Here is a 16,380-nt window from a genome sequence, read left to right as displayed (position 1 = left end):
TGATGGAGAAGTAGTACAGCTGCCATGATGTACAAATATTATACCAATATTAGAGTGAGACAGAGGGTCATATTGACTCACTCAAAGCATAATGTTATCTCTTATGAATGATCAGTCCAAAATAAACTTAAATTAGCTTAATGTAAAACAGATACTTACCTGAATGGCCTATTTCATGAGGGTTTACAAATTCTTGCTAGCTTCAGAAGATGCTCAGTTTGAATGCTGGAGCCGCAGTGGCCTGGGGAGATTTGGTGAATTTAACAGATTACTCTCCATGTGATACAGTCGAATCATGTTGCCACATATGTTGAAGAGTTAAACACTTCAGCTGATATAAACATTTTCTTCTTTGATCTCAAAAATCAACACAGTCTCTCTGTGGTTTTTGGGACATGATTACTTCTGTTCTCTTCCTGAAAGGTTATGTCTAAGCAATAATCATATTACTTTTATGTTCTGATTTTATCTGTTTTGATTTTATATACTGTTGTTTGTTTGTTTGTTAATTAGTTAGTTAGTTTATTTGCTTGTTTTATTCAATTTTAAACCATGCTTTTTATTTGTTCTTGTTTCTAATGTCTCTGTAAAGCACTTTGAATCACCTTGTTGTTGAATTGTGCTATACAAATAAACTTGCCTTGCCTTGCGTTACTTGGATAGCTTTGTGTGTGTAATGGTAGTGCAGGCTTTACCTCTGTTATTCTACATGTTGGTCTTAGTTCTGGCCAGCTGGGACATTTCCCCCCCTCAAAAGCAACATTATGTAACATGTAATCCATTATTGTGTAAACAGACCTCACAATGATTGTAGCTAAACTTATAACTTCAGTTTCTGAGGTCAGCATCATCACCCGTACCCTAATGATATTAATAATATTACTGTGTTAAATTGGGCATCAGTAGAAGGGTCATCAGCTTTTGTTTTGAGAACGTTGTATTCTCAAGAATGAAAGAACTGCTGAATTTTGAGGAGGTAAATTTGCAAAATAAGCTGTTTGTAGAGATCGACTTCTTCTTTCTTTGGAATAGAAAGTTTTTCATGTATACTGGCCCAGTCTGAACCCTGACCTGAGTTCAGGGCTCACAGGATATCCTAGGATTTATTGCTGAGTACAGTTGGCTTTAACACTGTATCAGTGCTTTTATTAATGTAACGCAGTCATGTTTGCACACTTTGCAAGTCTCACTGACCAATCAAAGCAGTTTAGACAAAAAGTCCTATTTTAGCCAAAGGTTCCTGTCAAACTTTATAGGATAGGATACTGGAGGAAACCAACACAGGGACTTGGAGAACATTCTCCCTGTTTCTCTTGAATGTGCTGTAATCACACAACTAATCACAAAAAATAACTTGGACTCATTGGTGTTTAATAATTATAGACTTATTTCTAATCTTTTATTCCTCATCAAAAATTGAAAACATTTTATTACAAGTAACTAAATGAATATCTTACATGTCGCAGTCTTTACTTTTCCATGGAGGTTTCAGATCCAATCACAGCACAGAAACAGCAGACTGAGTGCTGCTCAGTCTCAGTGCTGCCTTTGACACTATGGAGCGGGACATTTTAATTCAAAGGCTTCATGGCTCTGTTGGTTTAACAGGTGGGTTGATGGTTGGCTCTCATCATACTGAAGACTTGAGGGGCTTTTGTGTGTCTATTAGCGGTTTAATATTTGCACAAATAAAAATTGAATCTGGTGTTCCTCAAGGCTCGATCCTTTGGGTCCATTACTCTTTAACATTTACATGCTCCCACTTGGTAAGAATCATAACATATCCTACTCTTCTTGTGCACATAATACTTATCAGTTTTCCTCTGATGATCTGACCTCTATTCAGAAAGTAATGAGCTGCACTGATGGCATTAATCACTGAATGATTCACAACCTTTTAGAACTAAACAGATTGAAGACAGAAACATTTGCTGTTGGTCCAAAAAAGTCAGAGACAGAATATTTATCATTGCCTTTTCTAAAATGAAGTGGGTTCAGTGAAGAAGGGCAGAGATAGCTCAGTAGGTAGAGTGTTCGCCCCATGATCAAAAAGTTGGAGGTTCAAATCCATCGAACAGCTCGCCTAAGATACCTACACACTGCTCCCCGGGCGTTGAATTGTTAGCTGCCCACTGAGTTAGTGGGTTAAATGCAGAGGACTAAACAATTTCTTACAGGATTAATAAAGTACACATTATTAACTTTAAACAGTTTGCTTGATATCAAAGCATAGACTATGCTTTGATATCAAGCAGGTTAGATCATTATATGCTCTATTTTCTGTACACTCCAAATCATCAGTAAGACGACTCCAGCACATTCAAAATGTACCAGTTGGAGTGCTTATGCAGAGATCTGACTCTATTACCCCAGTATCAGGATCACTTCATTGGCTTCCAGTGCAATATAAAATGATTGTATTAGTTCCCAAAGCACTCTATGGTTTGACCTCCTACTACATCTTTGACTTGCTCACTGTTCAAATACCAGTCAGATCACTCAAGTCATCAGCTGCAGATCTTTCAACTGATCGTAGATTGAGACCCAAGTGTGCCTCAGTTTCTGTGGTCCTGTTATTTGGAACACCTCTCCTACTGATCTGGGCACATCTTGTGCACATCTTTAGTCATTTTGGCCAATTTTTAACATAACCAAAATAAACAGACTTCCTCGCATATGTTTACTAAGACTGAAATGTCTTTGTCCGTGTCTGCTTTTTAAAAGTTGTAATATCTGTTTGGTACGGAGCCCCGCAGGGGACATGGGAGAAAAAAAATGAAGACGGACTTTTGTGAGATCTCGCAAAAGTCCGTCTTAATCTCGCAAAAGTTTTAGCCGCATTCTTCATAGGCCGCCAGCTCGAAGCCGACCGGGAGGTCGAGGCACGATGTGCCGGGAAAGCGGTGTTCCTCCCGGATGTAGTAGATCTCGACCTCCCATTAGCTTCGAGATGGTGGGTGTCAGATCTCCGAAAACGTCGGAGCACTTTTGCAAATATGTGATGTCTTGTAAACCGAGCAGGTATCTGACATTTACACAACTACATTCACGCCTCAAAATATCTTAAAAGTGTATTTTGTGACCCAGAAAGAGTAATATTACAACTAAGTAGCTGCCGCCATTGTTGGAATTCAACTTTTAGGAGATCGCGCAAAAATTTTGCGAGATCCCGAGTTTGTTATATTATATAATATAATATTCTAAAACTAAAACCTAACAACTAAGAACTAAAATGAAAAAAGCGAGCTCACTCTAATAACTGACACTGACCCGAAAATCAAATTAAGGACGTCTAAATTATGCTTTTAATGTAAGATTAAATGCTATAATAACCATAGTAGGCATTAACAGGGTTATTACTAGTATTATTATTGCTTACCACCAGTTTTACTCCCCAGATTAAGTTCCCTTGATGTGAGGTTTTCCTCTTCTTCTTTCTGCAGTGAAGTGAAATTTAAGTTGAAGATTCAGCTTTTTATTGCTGTGTTCAAGACCCATCCCACACTGAAAATGTGCAAGTGGTCAGAAGTGGACTTCCAGGGAGAGGTCATAGTTGACCAACGTACAAAAGGGCACTACATGTCTTGGATGAAGTGAGGTTAAAGCTGTACTAGTACCTCTCCGAGAAGAGATGAGGCTGAATGCACCAAATTTAACTCAGTTAAAGTTTTTGAGTTTTTAGCTTCCCATACTTGTGATCATACTTTGTATTTAAAGGTCAAATAAATGTACTTCAACTTCAACAGGTCATCATATTCTAAGAAGCTTGGAAAGAACAGTGTCTTGACTTCTTCAAGTTTCTTGAAGATGTTTCACATCTCATCCGAGAAGCTTCTTCAGTTCAGTTCGATGAACTGAAGAAAATTTTCGTACTTCAACTTCTCCTGTTGCTGTGGTTAGAGTTGACCCTGTTTGTCCAAAGAGTAAACAAGGGGTACCCCACCTCTCACACTATGACAGCCGGGATAGATTCCAACCACCTACCCTGAACTGGATAAATGGAAGAAACTGGTTGGAGAGATGGAAAAGGCTGATGCTCCATACAAACTAAGCTCACACAGCATACTGCTGAATGACAGAGGTGATGGGTGCTAAAAACTGGTCTCTTTACACCTATCAGTAATTACTGCAAATCAGTAATCTGGTAGTCCTTCCATAAATCCAAAACATACCTTATATGAATTTGGTTTATTTCCACTTAAAGATTTTCTCCTACACCTTTGACCACCACCCAGTACTGATTTTGAAAGTCCTGTACTGGTATCAGCCTAAAGATATTTATAAAATCACTGTGAAAAGCAGAATTTACCAAAGACAAAAACACATATTTTCATAATTTATAAGAGAGTGACGCTTCTTTATTGAATGCTCTGTATGTGAGACTTTCCAGTGTTGCCTCACCAGACAGTAAAGGGGACAACACTGAAATAGAGATGAATTGTACCTGACAGCAGGGAAGTTGTAGTGAGGCAGTAACACTGTGTAAACAGACGGTGACATCAAGAGGTGCACACAATAAAAAAACAACTGAGCAGAAAAGAGCACTGATAGGCAAAAACATGTTTCTACTTACTGCAGTGCCCTCTAGAGGACAAATGATATCATTTTCTTTAGAACAGTCCCACAAAGTGATGCTGAATCTGTGGAACATTTGCTTCCTGTTTGGCAGCTTTTTGTATAGCATATTTCCACGTGCTGCCATAGACTCCAGCTGCAGATAGGGGGAATTCTGCAGTAGCAAACATGGTGTTTGTAGAATGACCACTCGGTAGCTTTCTTGTGATGCTGCTTTATTGAACATGTATCCAGCATGGGTTATAACAGCACAGCAACGGGTGTGGCAGCTAAGGGAAGAACTGCACATAGACAGCCCTGCCGCAAAGCATGTCATGGTGGCTGTTACGTCCCCCCCACCATGGCGGAGGCAAAGGTAGGAAGGAGACAGCAACACTGGACAACCACAATCAATGAAGGAGGAAGACCACAGAACAGTTAAGTATCAGGCAGGATTTATTGGGTGCTTGCCTGGATAGTCAAACTTAACAACAGTAAAGAGGTGGGGGAGGAGGACTGAGCGGTTGATCCAAATCAAAGAAAGTAATAAAACAAAAAGAGGTCGGTAGCTTCCAGGGCCTAGCCTAACTGAAAGAAAAATGCAAAACAAAAGGCCTACCTAGCTACTCGATAAAAGTCAGTGAAAACATACAAGGGTGGCATCAACCGCATAACCTAGTGTGACTAACAGAGTAAAATCTACAACCAGTGTATAGGGTACCCCGGCTTACCTGTCCAGCCTCCCACCACACACAACATAAAGATGCCTGTTCGCAAATGTTTGTCAAAGCAGAAGCCAGCAGCCACCAGCTGGCCAGGGAGCGGCTCATTTGTAGTGTTCCTTGGAGTGTGATTGGCCAACTGAGCCCAGACCAGCCAATAGACACCTGCCAATCAACTTCGAACTGGCCAATCAGAGGAGGCCTGACGCCTGAAAGATAAACAGAACACAAAACAGAGCACAAAAGCAAAGCCACACCCCTTGGCACGTAACACCCCCACCCTTCAAAAACCAAACTCAGGGTTTGGTGACCTCTCTAAACAGCACGGGAGAGTGCGTCTGCTACAATGTTTTCTGAACCTTTTTTGTGATGGATTTTGAGGGTATAATTCTGAATAATCAGTGACCAACGCATAAGCCGCTGGTTGTGATTATACATCTTGGAGAGGAAAACTAAAGGGTTGTGATCTGTGAATACTTGGACTGACCTCTGACCTGACTCTGTATAGACTTCAAAATGTTGCAAGGCCCACAACAAAGCAAGGGTCTCCTTTTCAATGGTAGAATACCTGAGCTGGTGTTTGTCAAACTTCCGAGAGAAGTAACTCACAGGATGGTCAATGCCCTGGGTATCCTCCTGGAGAAGCACCGCTCCCGCCCCAACTGCGCTGGCATCTATTTCCAGTTTGAATGGTAAAGAGAAGTTAGGAGCAGACAAAACAGGGGTGCAACAAAGTAAGCCCTTAAGGCTTTCGAAAGCCTGCTGACAACTCCCAGACCAAATAAACGGCTTTGAGGGGCTGGTTAAATCAGTGAGAGGGGCAGCAACAGAAGAGAAATTTTTACAAAACCGTCGGTAATATCCTATCATCCCAAGGAACCGCCGCAGTTCTCTCCTGGTGGTTGGTTGGGGGAACTCCCTAATCGCAATGACTTTGGCATCTGCAGGGCGCACTTGCCCTAGACCAACTTGCTGGCCAAGGTAGAGGACACTGCCTCTAGCGAAATCACATTTGGCAAGGTTCAAAGTGAGAGACGCACTGTCTAGGCTAATGAAGACTTCTTTTAATGTAGCTATGTGGGTGGACCAGTCACTGCTATACACAACAATGTCATCTAAGTATGCTCGGCAGTTAGGGATGTTTCCCAACACTTTGTTAACCAGTCTCTGAAACGTTGCAGGGGCATTGCACATGCCAAAAGGCATAACCGTATACTGCAGGAAGTGGTCAGGGGTGACAAAAGCTGAAATCTCAGACGCTTGCTGTGTCAAAGGCACTTGCCAATACCCTTTTAACATATCGAGTTTAGTGATGTATTTTGCAGGCCCTATTTCATCAATGCAGTCATCGATAAGGGGTAAGGGATGTGCATCGGGTACAGTGACGGAGTTCACCTTTCGGAAGTCTGTACAGAATCTTGGGCTTCCATCTGACTTAGTGTCTAAGAGACATGGTGAACTCCAAGAGCTGGAGCTTGGCACTGCAAATCCATTCTGAAGAAGATACTCAACTTCCTGTTTTATGATTTCCCTCTTTGCAGGACTAACCCGATAAGCGCGCTGTTTGATTGGTGTAGGGTTAGTGAGCACCACATCATGTTTTATGACAGTGGTTTGAGACGGGATATCACTGAACAGAGATGGGAATCCCGATATGAGTGTTATAATATCATTGCTCTGTTCAGCAGGAAGGTGGGACAGGTATTGTGTTAGGGTTGACAATATCACAGAATTACCTAGTCGAGCACTTTGAGGCTCAGCACCTCGTAACACCAACCCATCTTCATCTGGAGTAATCTCCACCTTGGTCACCGAAGCCATCGGAGACGTAACCACTTGCTCTTGGACCACAGCTGGCACAGCTGAAGGTTCACGAGAGTTGTACAGCTTCATCATGTTGACATGACACACCCGAGTGGGACGTCTGTGATCCGGGGTCTGAATAATGTAGTTAGTCTTGCTGAGTTTTCTCTCTACAACATAAGGACCAGAGAACCTAACGGAGAGAGAGGAGCCGGGCACCGGAAGGAGAAGGAGCACTCTGTCACCTGGCAGAAATGAACGGTCAACAGCCCGCTGATCAAAGTGTCTCTTCATTTTCGCTTGTGACGTGGCTAATACATTCCTGGTTAAGGAATAAGCCCTCTTCAACCTGTCATTCAGTGTCTTGACGTACTCTGGAAGGCTTTTGGTGTTGTCAACCGGTGTAGCCAGCCTCTCTTTAAAAACCTTCAAAGGACCCCTCATCTCACGCCCAAACACAAGTTCACTGGGACTAAATCCCAGAGATTCTTGGGTTGCTTCCCGACAGGCAAATAAAACAAGTGGAACACTTTCATCCCAGTCCCGTTGGGAACTATAACAGTGTTTCCTTAACATAGACTTCAAAGTCTGATGAAACCTCTCTAGTGCCCCCTGACTTTCAGGATGGTAAGAACTCGAGGTTATGTGTTCAATGCCTAATGTTTTCAGGGCTTGGGCAAACACTCTAGACTTAAAGTTAGTGCCTTGGTCTGTTTGCACAACCTTAGGCAGACCAAAGGTTGAAAAGAATCTCAACAGTGCTTTGACAACAATCTGAGCTGTTATTCTCCGTAGTGGGATTGCCTCGGGAAACCTGGTCGAAACGCACATGATCGTCAACAGAAACTGGTTTCCAGTTTTAGCTTTAGGTAGAGGCCCCACACAGTCAACAATCACTTTTTGAAATGGCTCCTCTATTACTGGGATAGGACAGAGAGGAGCGGGGGGGATTACTTGGTTTGGCTTGCCGGTCATTTGGCATACATGGCAAGTACGGCAGTATTGAACAACATCAGATTTCAGTCCGGGCCAGAAGAAATGTTTCAGAATTCTGGTGTATGTTTTATTAACCCCCAAATGTCCTGACCATGGATGGTCATGTGCTAAGGACAGTACCTGGGTACGATAAGCAGTAGGTACCACCACCTGATATACTGCAGACCAGTCAGCGTCTTCCGAGACCTCACTTGTCCATCTGCGCATCAGAAGACCTTTGTCAGAGAAGTAAGCCAGCTTTTTCCCTTTGGCATCCTGTTGACTGAGAGTGGAGGAATGACACTTGGACAGGGTTACATCATTTTTCTGTGCAATAATGAACTCCTCTCGGGAGACTGGCAAATCCAGAACTGGTTGTGTTTTGTCAGCAGGTGGAACTGTGGCCTGACCCTTAGATCCAGAGGTAAAGTTAATCACGTCACCAACGGGATCTGACCTCATGAAGGAATCGGCCAAGTCAGGACCATACTTTTTTGTCTGGGCCCTCGTAACTACACAAGCTGGAAAGATGGCAAGCTGGTCTTAGGTTGAGTCAGAATCCCGGCTCAGCTCGGGTCTGTCTAACACTTCAGGAATGGGTATGACCTTGCCTCCAGCAAGGTCATTACCTAGGATGAAGTCAATGCCTGGTATGGGCAACGCAGAACGAATAGCCACTTTAACAACTCCGCTGACTAATGAAGACTGAATGTGAATAGTGTGCAAAGGGGCAGATACAAATCCGAGTTCTACTCCCTGGACAATAACACTGGACTGGCAAAATGACTCCTCAGAAAACGGTAAGACGTTTTCTCTAATGATGGACTGAGAGGCCCCTGTATCTCTCAGTATTTTTACTGGTTGTTGATCATTTGGATTCCCAGTCAGCGAAACCACTCCCTCTAGAATGAATGGTTTGAAACAGGGGTCAGGGTGGTTAGTGTTTGGTTGAAATGCCCTCCCAGTCTCTGTGGCTTTAATCAATCCCACCCCTTTTGGTTGTGAGGATAGTTGCTGTTTACGCTTTAATGCCTGACATTCTGCGATGAGATGACCCCTCTTGTGGCAATAAAAGCATTCACGCTCACCGTGGGAAGGCGAGGGCCCCCTCATTGGCCTCACTGGCCTCGCAGCAGAGCAACTAGACTCAAGCCGTGCTGAGCGCATGGCTGTGGGCCTATCTGGATGGGAAACAGGGGTAAAAACATTCTTATGAGTTAGCACAAACTCATCGGCCAACACAGCTGCTTTGGACATGGACGTCACCTTCTGTTCGTTTAAGAACATTATGAGCCTCTCAGGTAATGAATTTTTAAAATCCTCCAGTAGCATTAACTCACGCAGCGACTCATACTCATCCCCAACTCCGTTAGCAGCGCACCATTTATCAAAAAGAGCCCCTTTTTCATGTGCGAACTCCACATATGTTTGACTGCTAGACTTCTTATGGTTCCTAAATTTCTGCCTGTAGGCCTCAGGTACCAGTTCGTAGGCACGTACAATTGTTTCCTTCAACACGTCGTATTTCATGCTTTGCTCTAGCGAAAGTGAAGCTACTACCTCCTGAGCTTTGCCCACTAATTTACACTGAAGTAATATGGGCCACATGTCTCTTGGCCATTTCAGAGCAGTAGCCACCTTTTCAAAAGCGTTGAAGTACGAATCTACCTCAGTCTCACGAAAGGTAGGTACTAGGGCAATATGTTTGCTAACGTTAAAACTTTCCGGGGAGACTTTCGGGATTTCTTTAGTGGCATCTGTTTTCTGTCCTGATGACACCCTCAGTGCTTCTACTTCAAGCTGCTTTAACCTGACTTCCTTTTCAGCTTCTATCTCCAGCCTACGGACCTCCAGCCGGAGATCATAATCCGCTTTACGCACCTTATCCTTCTCTTGTGCCTCCAACTGTAAACGCAGTAAGCGAACCTTAAGCTTTGCATCACTGCTAGATGATTGGGATTCTGGAGTGAAAGGCTTAAAGCGAGGCAGAGTTTGGGGAGCCGCATCAGAGTTAACTTGGGCACCCGGAGGTGTAGCAGGCAGCGCTTGCTCATCAGTTCTCTCTGGAGAAGCTAGATCAGCAGAGGCACCAGGGGAAACTGAAGGGTCCTGAGAAGGCACCCCAGCTGGAACAGGGCTGATTAAAATCCCCAACTCGAATAATCCCTCCAACAAAGCCTGCTTAATATCCTTCTTCACTCCATACTTTGGTACGGCAAGGTTATACTGGGCAGCAATACTCAACAGGTCGTCTTTGCGACACAAGTCAACTTGGTCAACGCTAGGGTGACTAACAAAACCAGGCAGGTCGAAACTCATCTCCGGCTGATACTATGAAACGTAGACACCCTAAAATCACGGCACCGTCCTCATTAATACAGGTTGTCCACCACATACAACAATCCCGGACGAGCCCCCACTTGTGTTACGTCCCCCCCACCATGGCGGAGGCAAAGGTAGGAAGGAGACAGCAACACTGGACAACCACAATCAATGAAGGAGGAAGACCACAGAACAGTTAAGTATCAGGCAGGATTTATTGGGTGCTTGCCTGGATAGTCAAACTTAACAACAGTAAAGAGGTGGGGGAGGAGGACTGAGCGGTTGATCCAAATCAAAGAAAGTAATAAAACAAAAAGAGGTCGGTAGCTTCCAGGGCCTAGCCTAACTGAAAGAAAAATGCAAAACAAAAGGCCTACCTAGCTACTCGATAAAAGTCAGTGAAAACATACAAGGGTGGCATCAACCGCATAACCTAGTGTGACTAACAGAGTAAAATCTACAACCAGTGTATAGGGTACCCCGGCTTACCTGTCCAGCCTCCCACCACACACAACATAAAGATGCCTGTTCGCAAATGTTTGTCAAAGCAGAAGCCAGCAGCCACCAGCTGGCCAGGGAGCGGCTCATTTGTAGTGTTCCTTGGAGTGTGATTGGCCAACTGAGCCCAGACCAGCCAATAGACACCTGCCAATCAACTTCGAACTGGCCAATCAGAGGAGGCCTGACGCCTGAAAGATAAACAGAACACAAAACAGAGCACAAAAGCAAAGCCACACCCCTTGGCACGTAACAGTGGCATAAAGCTGCAATGCCCACCCGCTCGACACAGGCAACCCAGTATATGACATCTCCCCCCCTTTTCATGTTATTTCCAATAACAAACCCCAAATAGAACAGCAACGACACAATGATAACATGTGACACTATAATAGCCTCTGGGCGGTTCTCTTAAGGACCGGGCACAACTGGCCTACTGTCGGCCTGAAGGGCAGTGTCCACAAAACAGGACTTATTAAACATGGTAAACCTTTAAGGTAATTAACTCAACCAGGTAACAGCAGTATTGGTTGCAGGTCAAAACATAAGTGCAAAACAGCAACAATACAACATTCCCACTCCACCGTCCTTCTTTCTCTCCCATTACCCCAGTGTCTACAGATCCAGCCTCTTGACTGGCTTGCGTACCCGGCCGCACCTCATGCGTAACTGATCCGGTATGTCGGCGCGAATGGGTGCAAGCGTTGGGGCCAGACTAGGGGCCAAAGCTGGGGTCTCTGGAGTGGACGCACCAGCGCACTGAGATGGCAGCTCCTCAGTGTCCACAGTGGGTGTTGGAAGGGGTTTTGGCATAGCCCGTGGAGATGGTTCGAGGTGGAGATGACGGCGGTTCCGTCGCAGCATCGCACCTTGGGGTGTGGCAACGAGATAGGACCTCGGAGTGACGCTCTCCTTGGAGATGATGGCCGGTGTTGCCCAAGCCTTCTCCCTGTCCAGTGTAGTTAGGACAGCATCCCCTGGATGGAGTGGAGGTAGGGGCTTAGTACCATGGCGGCGGTCGTAGTAGAACGCCTGCTTGGCCTTCTGACCAGCATCCCTTCGTTTAACCTCTCTTTTGTTTGGCCATTTAGGTTGAAGATTCTTCTCCAAGGTAGGCAGGGTTGTCCTGATCTTCCTCCCCATAATAAGTTCCGCTGGGCTGAAGCCTGTAGTGGTACAGGGAGTAGACCTAAAGCACATTAGTGCTATCAGTGGGTCATTGTGCCGGAGGATTTTCTTTGCAGTCTGTATTGCCCTCTCCGCTTGACCATTTCCCTGTGGGTGGTGGGGACTAGACGTTATGTGGGCAAAATCCATCTCTCTCGCGAAGGCCTGGAACTCAGAGCTGGAGAACTGAGGGCCATTGTCACTCACCACTTCGTCAGGGATCCCAAACCTAGCAAAGGTCGACTTCAGTTTCTGAACAACTTGGCCACTGGTCGTGGATGGTAGGTGCAGTATTTCCAGAAAATGTGAGTAGTAGTCCGACACAACAAGATAATTATTCCGGTTGTGTTCACAGAGATCCAGGGCTATCCTTTGCCATGGACGATCCGGCAAAGGTGTGGAGATGAGCGGCTCCCTTGTCTGTGTTGGCCTCTGTGCCAGACATGTGTGGCACTGCAGCACTCTTTAGCTCAGTGGAGCTAAAGAATGAATTAGCCCTATCCCTGCACTTGGTGAGGCCTTGGTGCCCTTCATGTATGTACGTGATGACAGTCTGTAGTTCAACATCCGTTGCAGTGGCTGCTTTAATGCTTTCCATTCGGCTTGGGGACGCTGGAATGCCCTGTAACACAGTGGCTATGTAGCAGTCCACTTCAGTGTAAGTGCTAGTGTCATCCTCAGCCCAAGTCTGTGGACTCCGTGACAACGTATCGGCGATGACAAGCATTTTGCCAGGGACATAGACGGCCTCCAGCTTGTACCTCATGAGCCTCATCAGGAGGCGTTGACACCTCAATGGAACATTGTCAAGGTCCCGGCTATTGACCAGGGGCACCAAAGGTCTATGGTCGGTCTCAAGCCTGAAGCGATCTAAGCCACATAGATACTTATCAAACTTCTCACAGGCCCAAACACTCAACAAACACTCCTTTTCGATTTGTGCATAGCGTGTTTCAGCCTCCGTGAGGCGTCTAGAGTAGTAGGCAACAGGTTTCCACTCTGCGCCATGAAGCTGAAGCAGCACAGCCCCAAGCCCGTAGCTACTGGCGTCGGCAGATACGGCTGTGAGTCTGTTGACGTCATAGAAGGCAAGAACAGGTGCTGATGTAAGCGCTCTCTTAATGTTCTCGAAGGCTGCCTGCTGTGGGTGACCCCAGGTCCAACTGTTTTTGCTTTTAAGCAACTCGTACAGTGGCTGGCATACTGTGGCAAGAGCAGGAATATATCTGCCCAGGTAATTAACCATTCCTAGGATCCCTTTAAGCTCTTGCACATTTTCTGGTGACGGCAGCTGAAGAATGGCGTTCACTTTCTCAGGGTCTGGCCTGACCCCAGAATAGTCGATCAGGTGCCCTAGGAAGCAAAGCTGGCTCTGTCTGAAGGAGCACTTCTCTTGGTTGAGCTTCAATCCGGCTAACTCAATGCGCTGCAGCACCTCCTCAAGTCAGGTGTCGTGTTGTTCCATGGTGGCCCCATAGACCAGGATGTCATCCATAAAGACCTCCACACCTTCGAGCCCCTCTAAGGTCTCCAACATCTTTCGCTGAAAGATCTCTGGTGCACTTGTTATCCCAAAGGGCAGCCTCTTAAAGCAATACCTGCCAAATGGCCTGATGAATGTCGTTAGTTTGCAACTCTCGTGATGCAATGGGATCTGCCAAAATCCACTGGCTGCATCCAGCAAGGAGAAGACCGTTGCCCCACTCAACCTGGACATGGTTGAGTGGGGCGGGTAGGCAAGATATAGCGCTCTCTTTTGGCAGACTTATTCATTTTTGTCAGATCAACGCAGATCCTGGCCCTTGCTGTGTTCTTCTTCAAGACAGGCACCATTGGGGCACACCATTCGGTAGGTTGGGTCACCCTCTCAATGACACCATGGTTCTCCATTCTTTGTAGTTCCTCCTTCACTTTCTGCAGCATGGGGAAAGGCACACGGCGTGCCGTATGCACTGCGTATGGCACAGCATCGTCCCTTAACTGAATTTTGACTGGTTCAGTTTTTGGTGTTCCGTGTTCACCGTAAAGTGGTTGGTTCCTGGTGAGTGTGATCGTTGCTTCATCAATTCTTCTCACCAGGTTCATCTGCACTGACAAGGAGCGGCTGAGAAGGTTGCTGACTCTGTGTCCACGAACCACATACACCTTGGACAGGTAGTCTTTGCCTTTATAACTTATTGTGGCCTTTAAGTAGCTGAGACATAACAGCTCTCCTCCGGGGCTATCTAGAGGGAGATTAGAAGGCTCTAGTGTTCTCTTATGAGCAAGTGTGTGGAATGTATCTTCATTTATGATAGTGACATCTGCTCCTGTGTCAATCTTAAATTCTATTGGGGCAGAGTCTAGCAGTAACTGCACAGTCCATGCTTCGCTATTTCCTTTTGTATTACACACTGAGCCTAGAAAATATGAGGCCTGCTCGCTTTTCTCTGTCTCTGTAACCTCATTCACTGATCTGGTGTTACGACACACCCTGGCCCAGTGTCCAATTTTTGGACACTCCTCTGACTGTCTGATGATCTGGGTCATTTGTGCCAACATGAGGTCCTTCATCAGTTGTAGCCTGCGGGAGAGGTCCTTGTCTCGTATCCCGACCACAATACGATCGCGGATATTTTCCTCTTTACATGCACCAAACTCACAGTGCTCTGAGAGGTCATACAGGGCTCGGATAAAACTTTCCGCCGTTTCACCTGGCCGCTGGACACGCTGGTGAAAACATGCTCTCTCATGTATAATGTTCCGCTGCGGGAAAAAATACTCGTCGAACTTCCTCATTACGACGGCGAAGTCGTCACGACTTTCATCGGCGGCGAAGGTGAGTGACTTGTAAATGTTCTCTGCTTCATTTCCCAATCGCATAGATTAGGTAGCTCACCTGTACTTGTCCTTCGTCTTTGTGGAGTTTCATTGCAATCCTGTAGCGCTCGAAACGCTGTTTCCAGTCGAGCCATTCCGTCGGCTTATCGAAGGGGAAGCTTGTCGGGGGAATAAACTTAGCCATTCTATTGTTTTCTCCCTTATGGCGTAATTCTGGCGATGGTCCGGGTCACTTCTGACACCATGTAGAATGACCACTCGGTAGCTTTCTTATGATGCTGCTTTATTGAACATGTATCCAGCATGGGTTATAACAGCACAACAACGGGTGTGGCAGCTAAGAGAAGAACTGCACATAGACAGCCCTGCCGCAAAGCATGTCATGGTGGCGTAAAGCCGCAACGCCCACCCGCTCGACACAGGCAACCCAGTATATGACAGATTTAGAAGCAGAACTGAAGTTTTATTTTATCATAAAGATGGTAAACTTTTTAAACACTAACTTTTTACTAACTTTTTAAACCTGGGTCTGGGGGCAGATTCCCTCTCATGGGGTGCTGGTGCTGGGTTATAAATTGTGTGAACTGCGTTCATTTCAGTGTGTTTCCATGTTGGGTGAGTGATGAGAAGGAGCCTGCGGCCAGAGCAGCAAGGCTGCAGGCTCCTTCTCATTAATATCCTCCTCATTAATATCCCTCAAGGGACAAAATCACTTGAGGGATATTAAAGGTAACAGAGTTTGTAGTTGATATTTGTTTTTTCCTGGATGAGCCTCAGGTCTGCTGCAGAGTCAATGTTCCACCTGAGTTGAGATTGAACAAGCGGTCCTAAGCTGACCAGCTGACATCGTAGTACACCTTTGTATTGGTTTGGCTTGTAATAAGTCTGATTCATTAGCTTGTGTAAGCCTGTTGGGGAAGGAATAAAAGTACATAACAAGCTAAACAAGTTATTTAGAAGCTGCTAATGCTTCATGGTGAGTCGTCTTACTTGAATGCTGACACCAGCATCTTCACCATGCCCACAGTTATGTTTCCCAAATGCTCTGTGTCAACACTCGGTTAGAGAGCTTTCAGTTCCTGAACAGGCCACATTATTGACCCAGACCCAGCAGGTCTGATCTGACTATCTGTCAGACAGATATAACAAAGATTCAAAATCCAAATATTTCCCACAGAACAAAAACAGGAATTTGCTACATGGGAGAATGGACCAACCTGCAACAGGTGAAGATGTCATGAAGAGAAAAGAGACTAGAGGGAAGAATCAAAACTATGCATCAGTGTGTTAACAGAGAATGTATTAAAGCACATGTTGTTTTCAGTGTAAAGCAATAAATAGTTACAATTGTTGTGCAATGAATGACTGAGACCATGACTGCATTTCTATTTTGTCCGTGTAAAATTCTATGTTATAATCCATCCATCCATCCATCCATCTTCATCCGCTTATCCGAGGTCGGGTCGCGGGGGTAGCAGCCTAAGCAAAGAGGTCCAGACCTCCCTCTCCCCAGCCACCT

Source organism: Aulonocara sp. 'chitande type north' Nkhata Bay, linkage group LG4 (assembly GCF_057382095.1).
Source record: "Aulonocara sp. 'chitande type north' Nkhata Bay isolate Kocher_YH1m ecotype deep benthic linkage group LG4, A_spYH_male_GT1.1, whole genome shotgun sequence".
Classification (NCBI taxonomy): domain Eukaryota; kingdom Metazoa; phylum Chordata; class Actinopteri; order Cichliformes; family Cichlidae; genus Aulonocara; species Aulonocara sp. 'chitande type north' Nkhata Bay.
Note: the sequence above shows the minus strand (reverse complement) of the source record.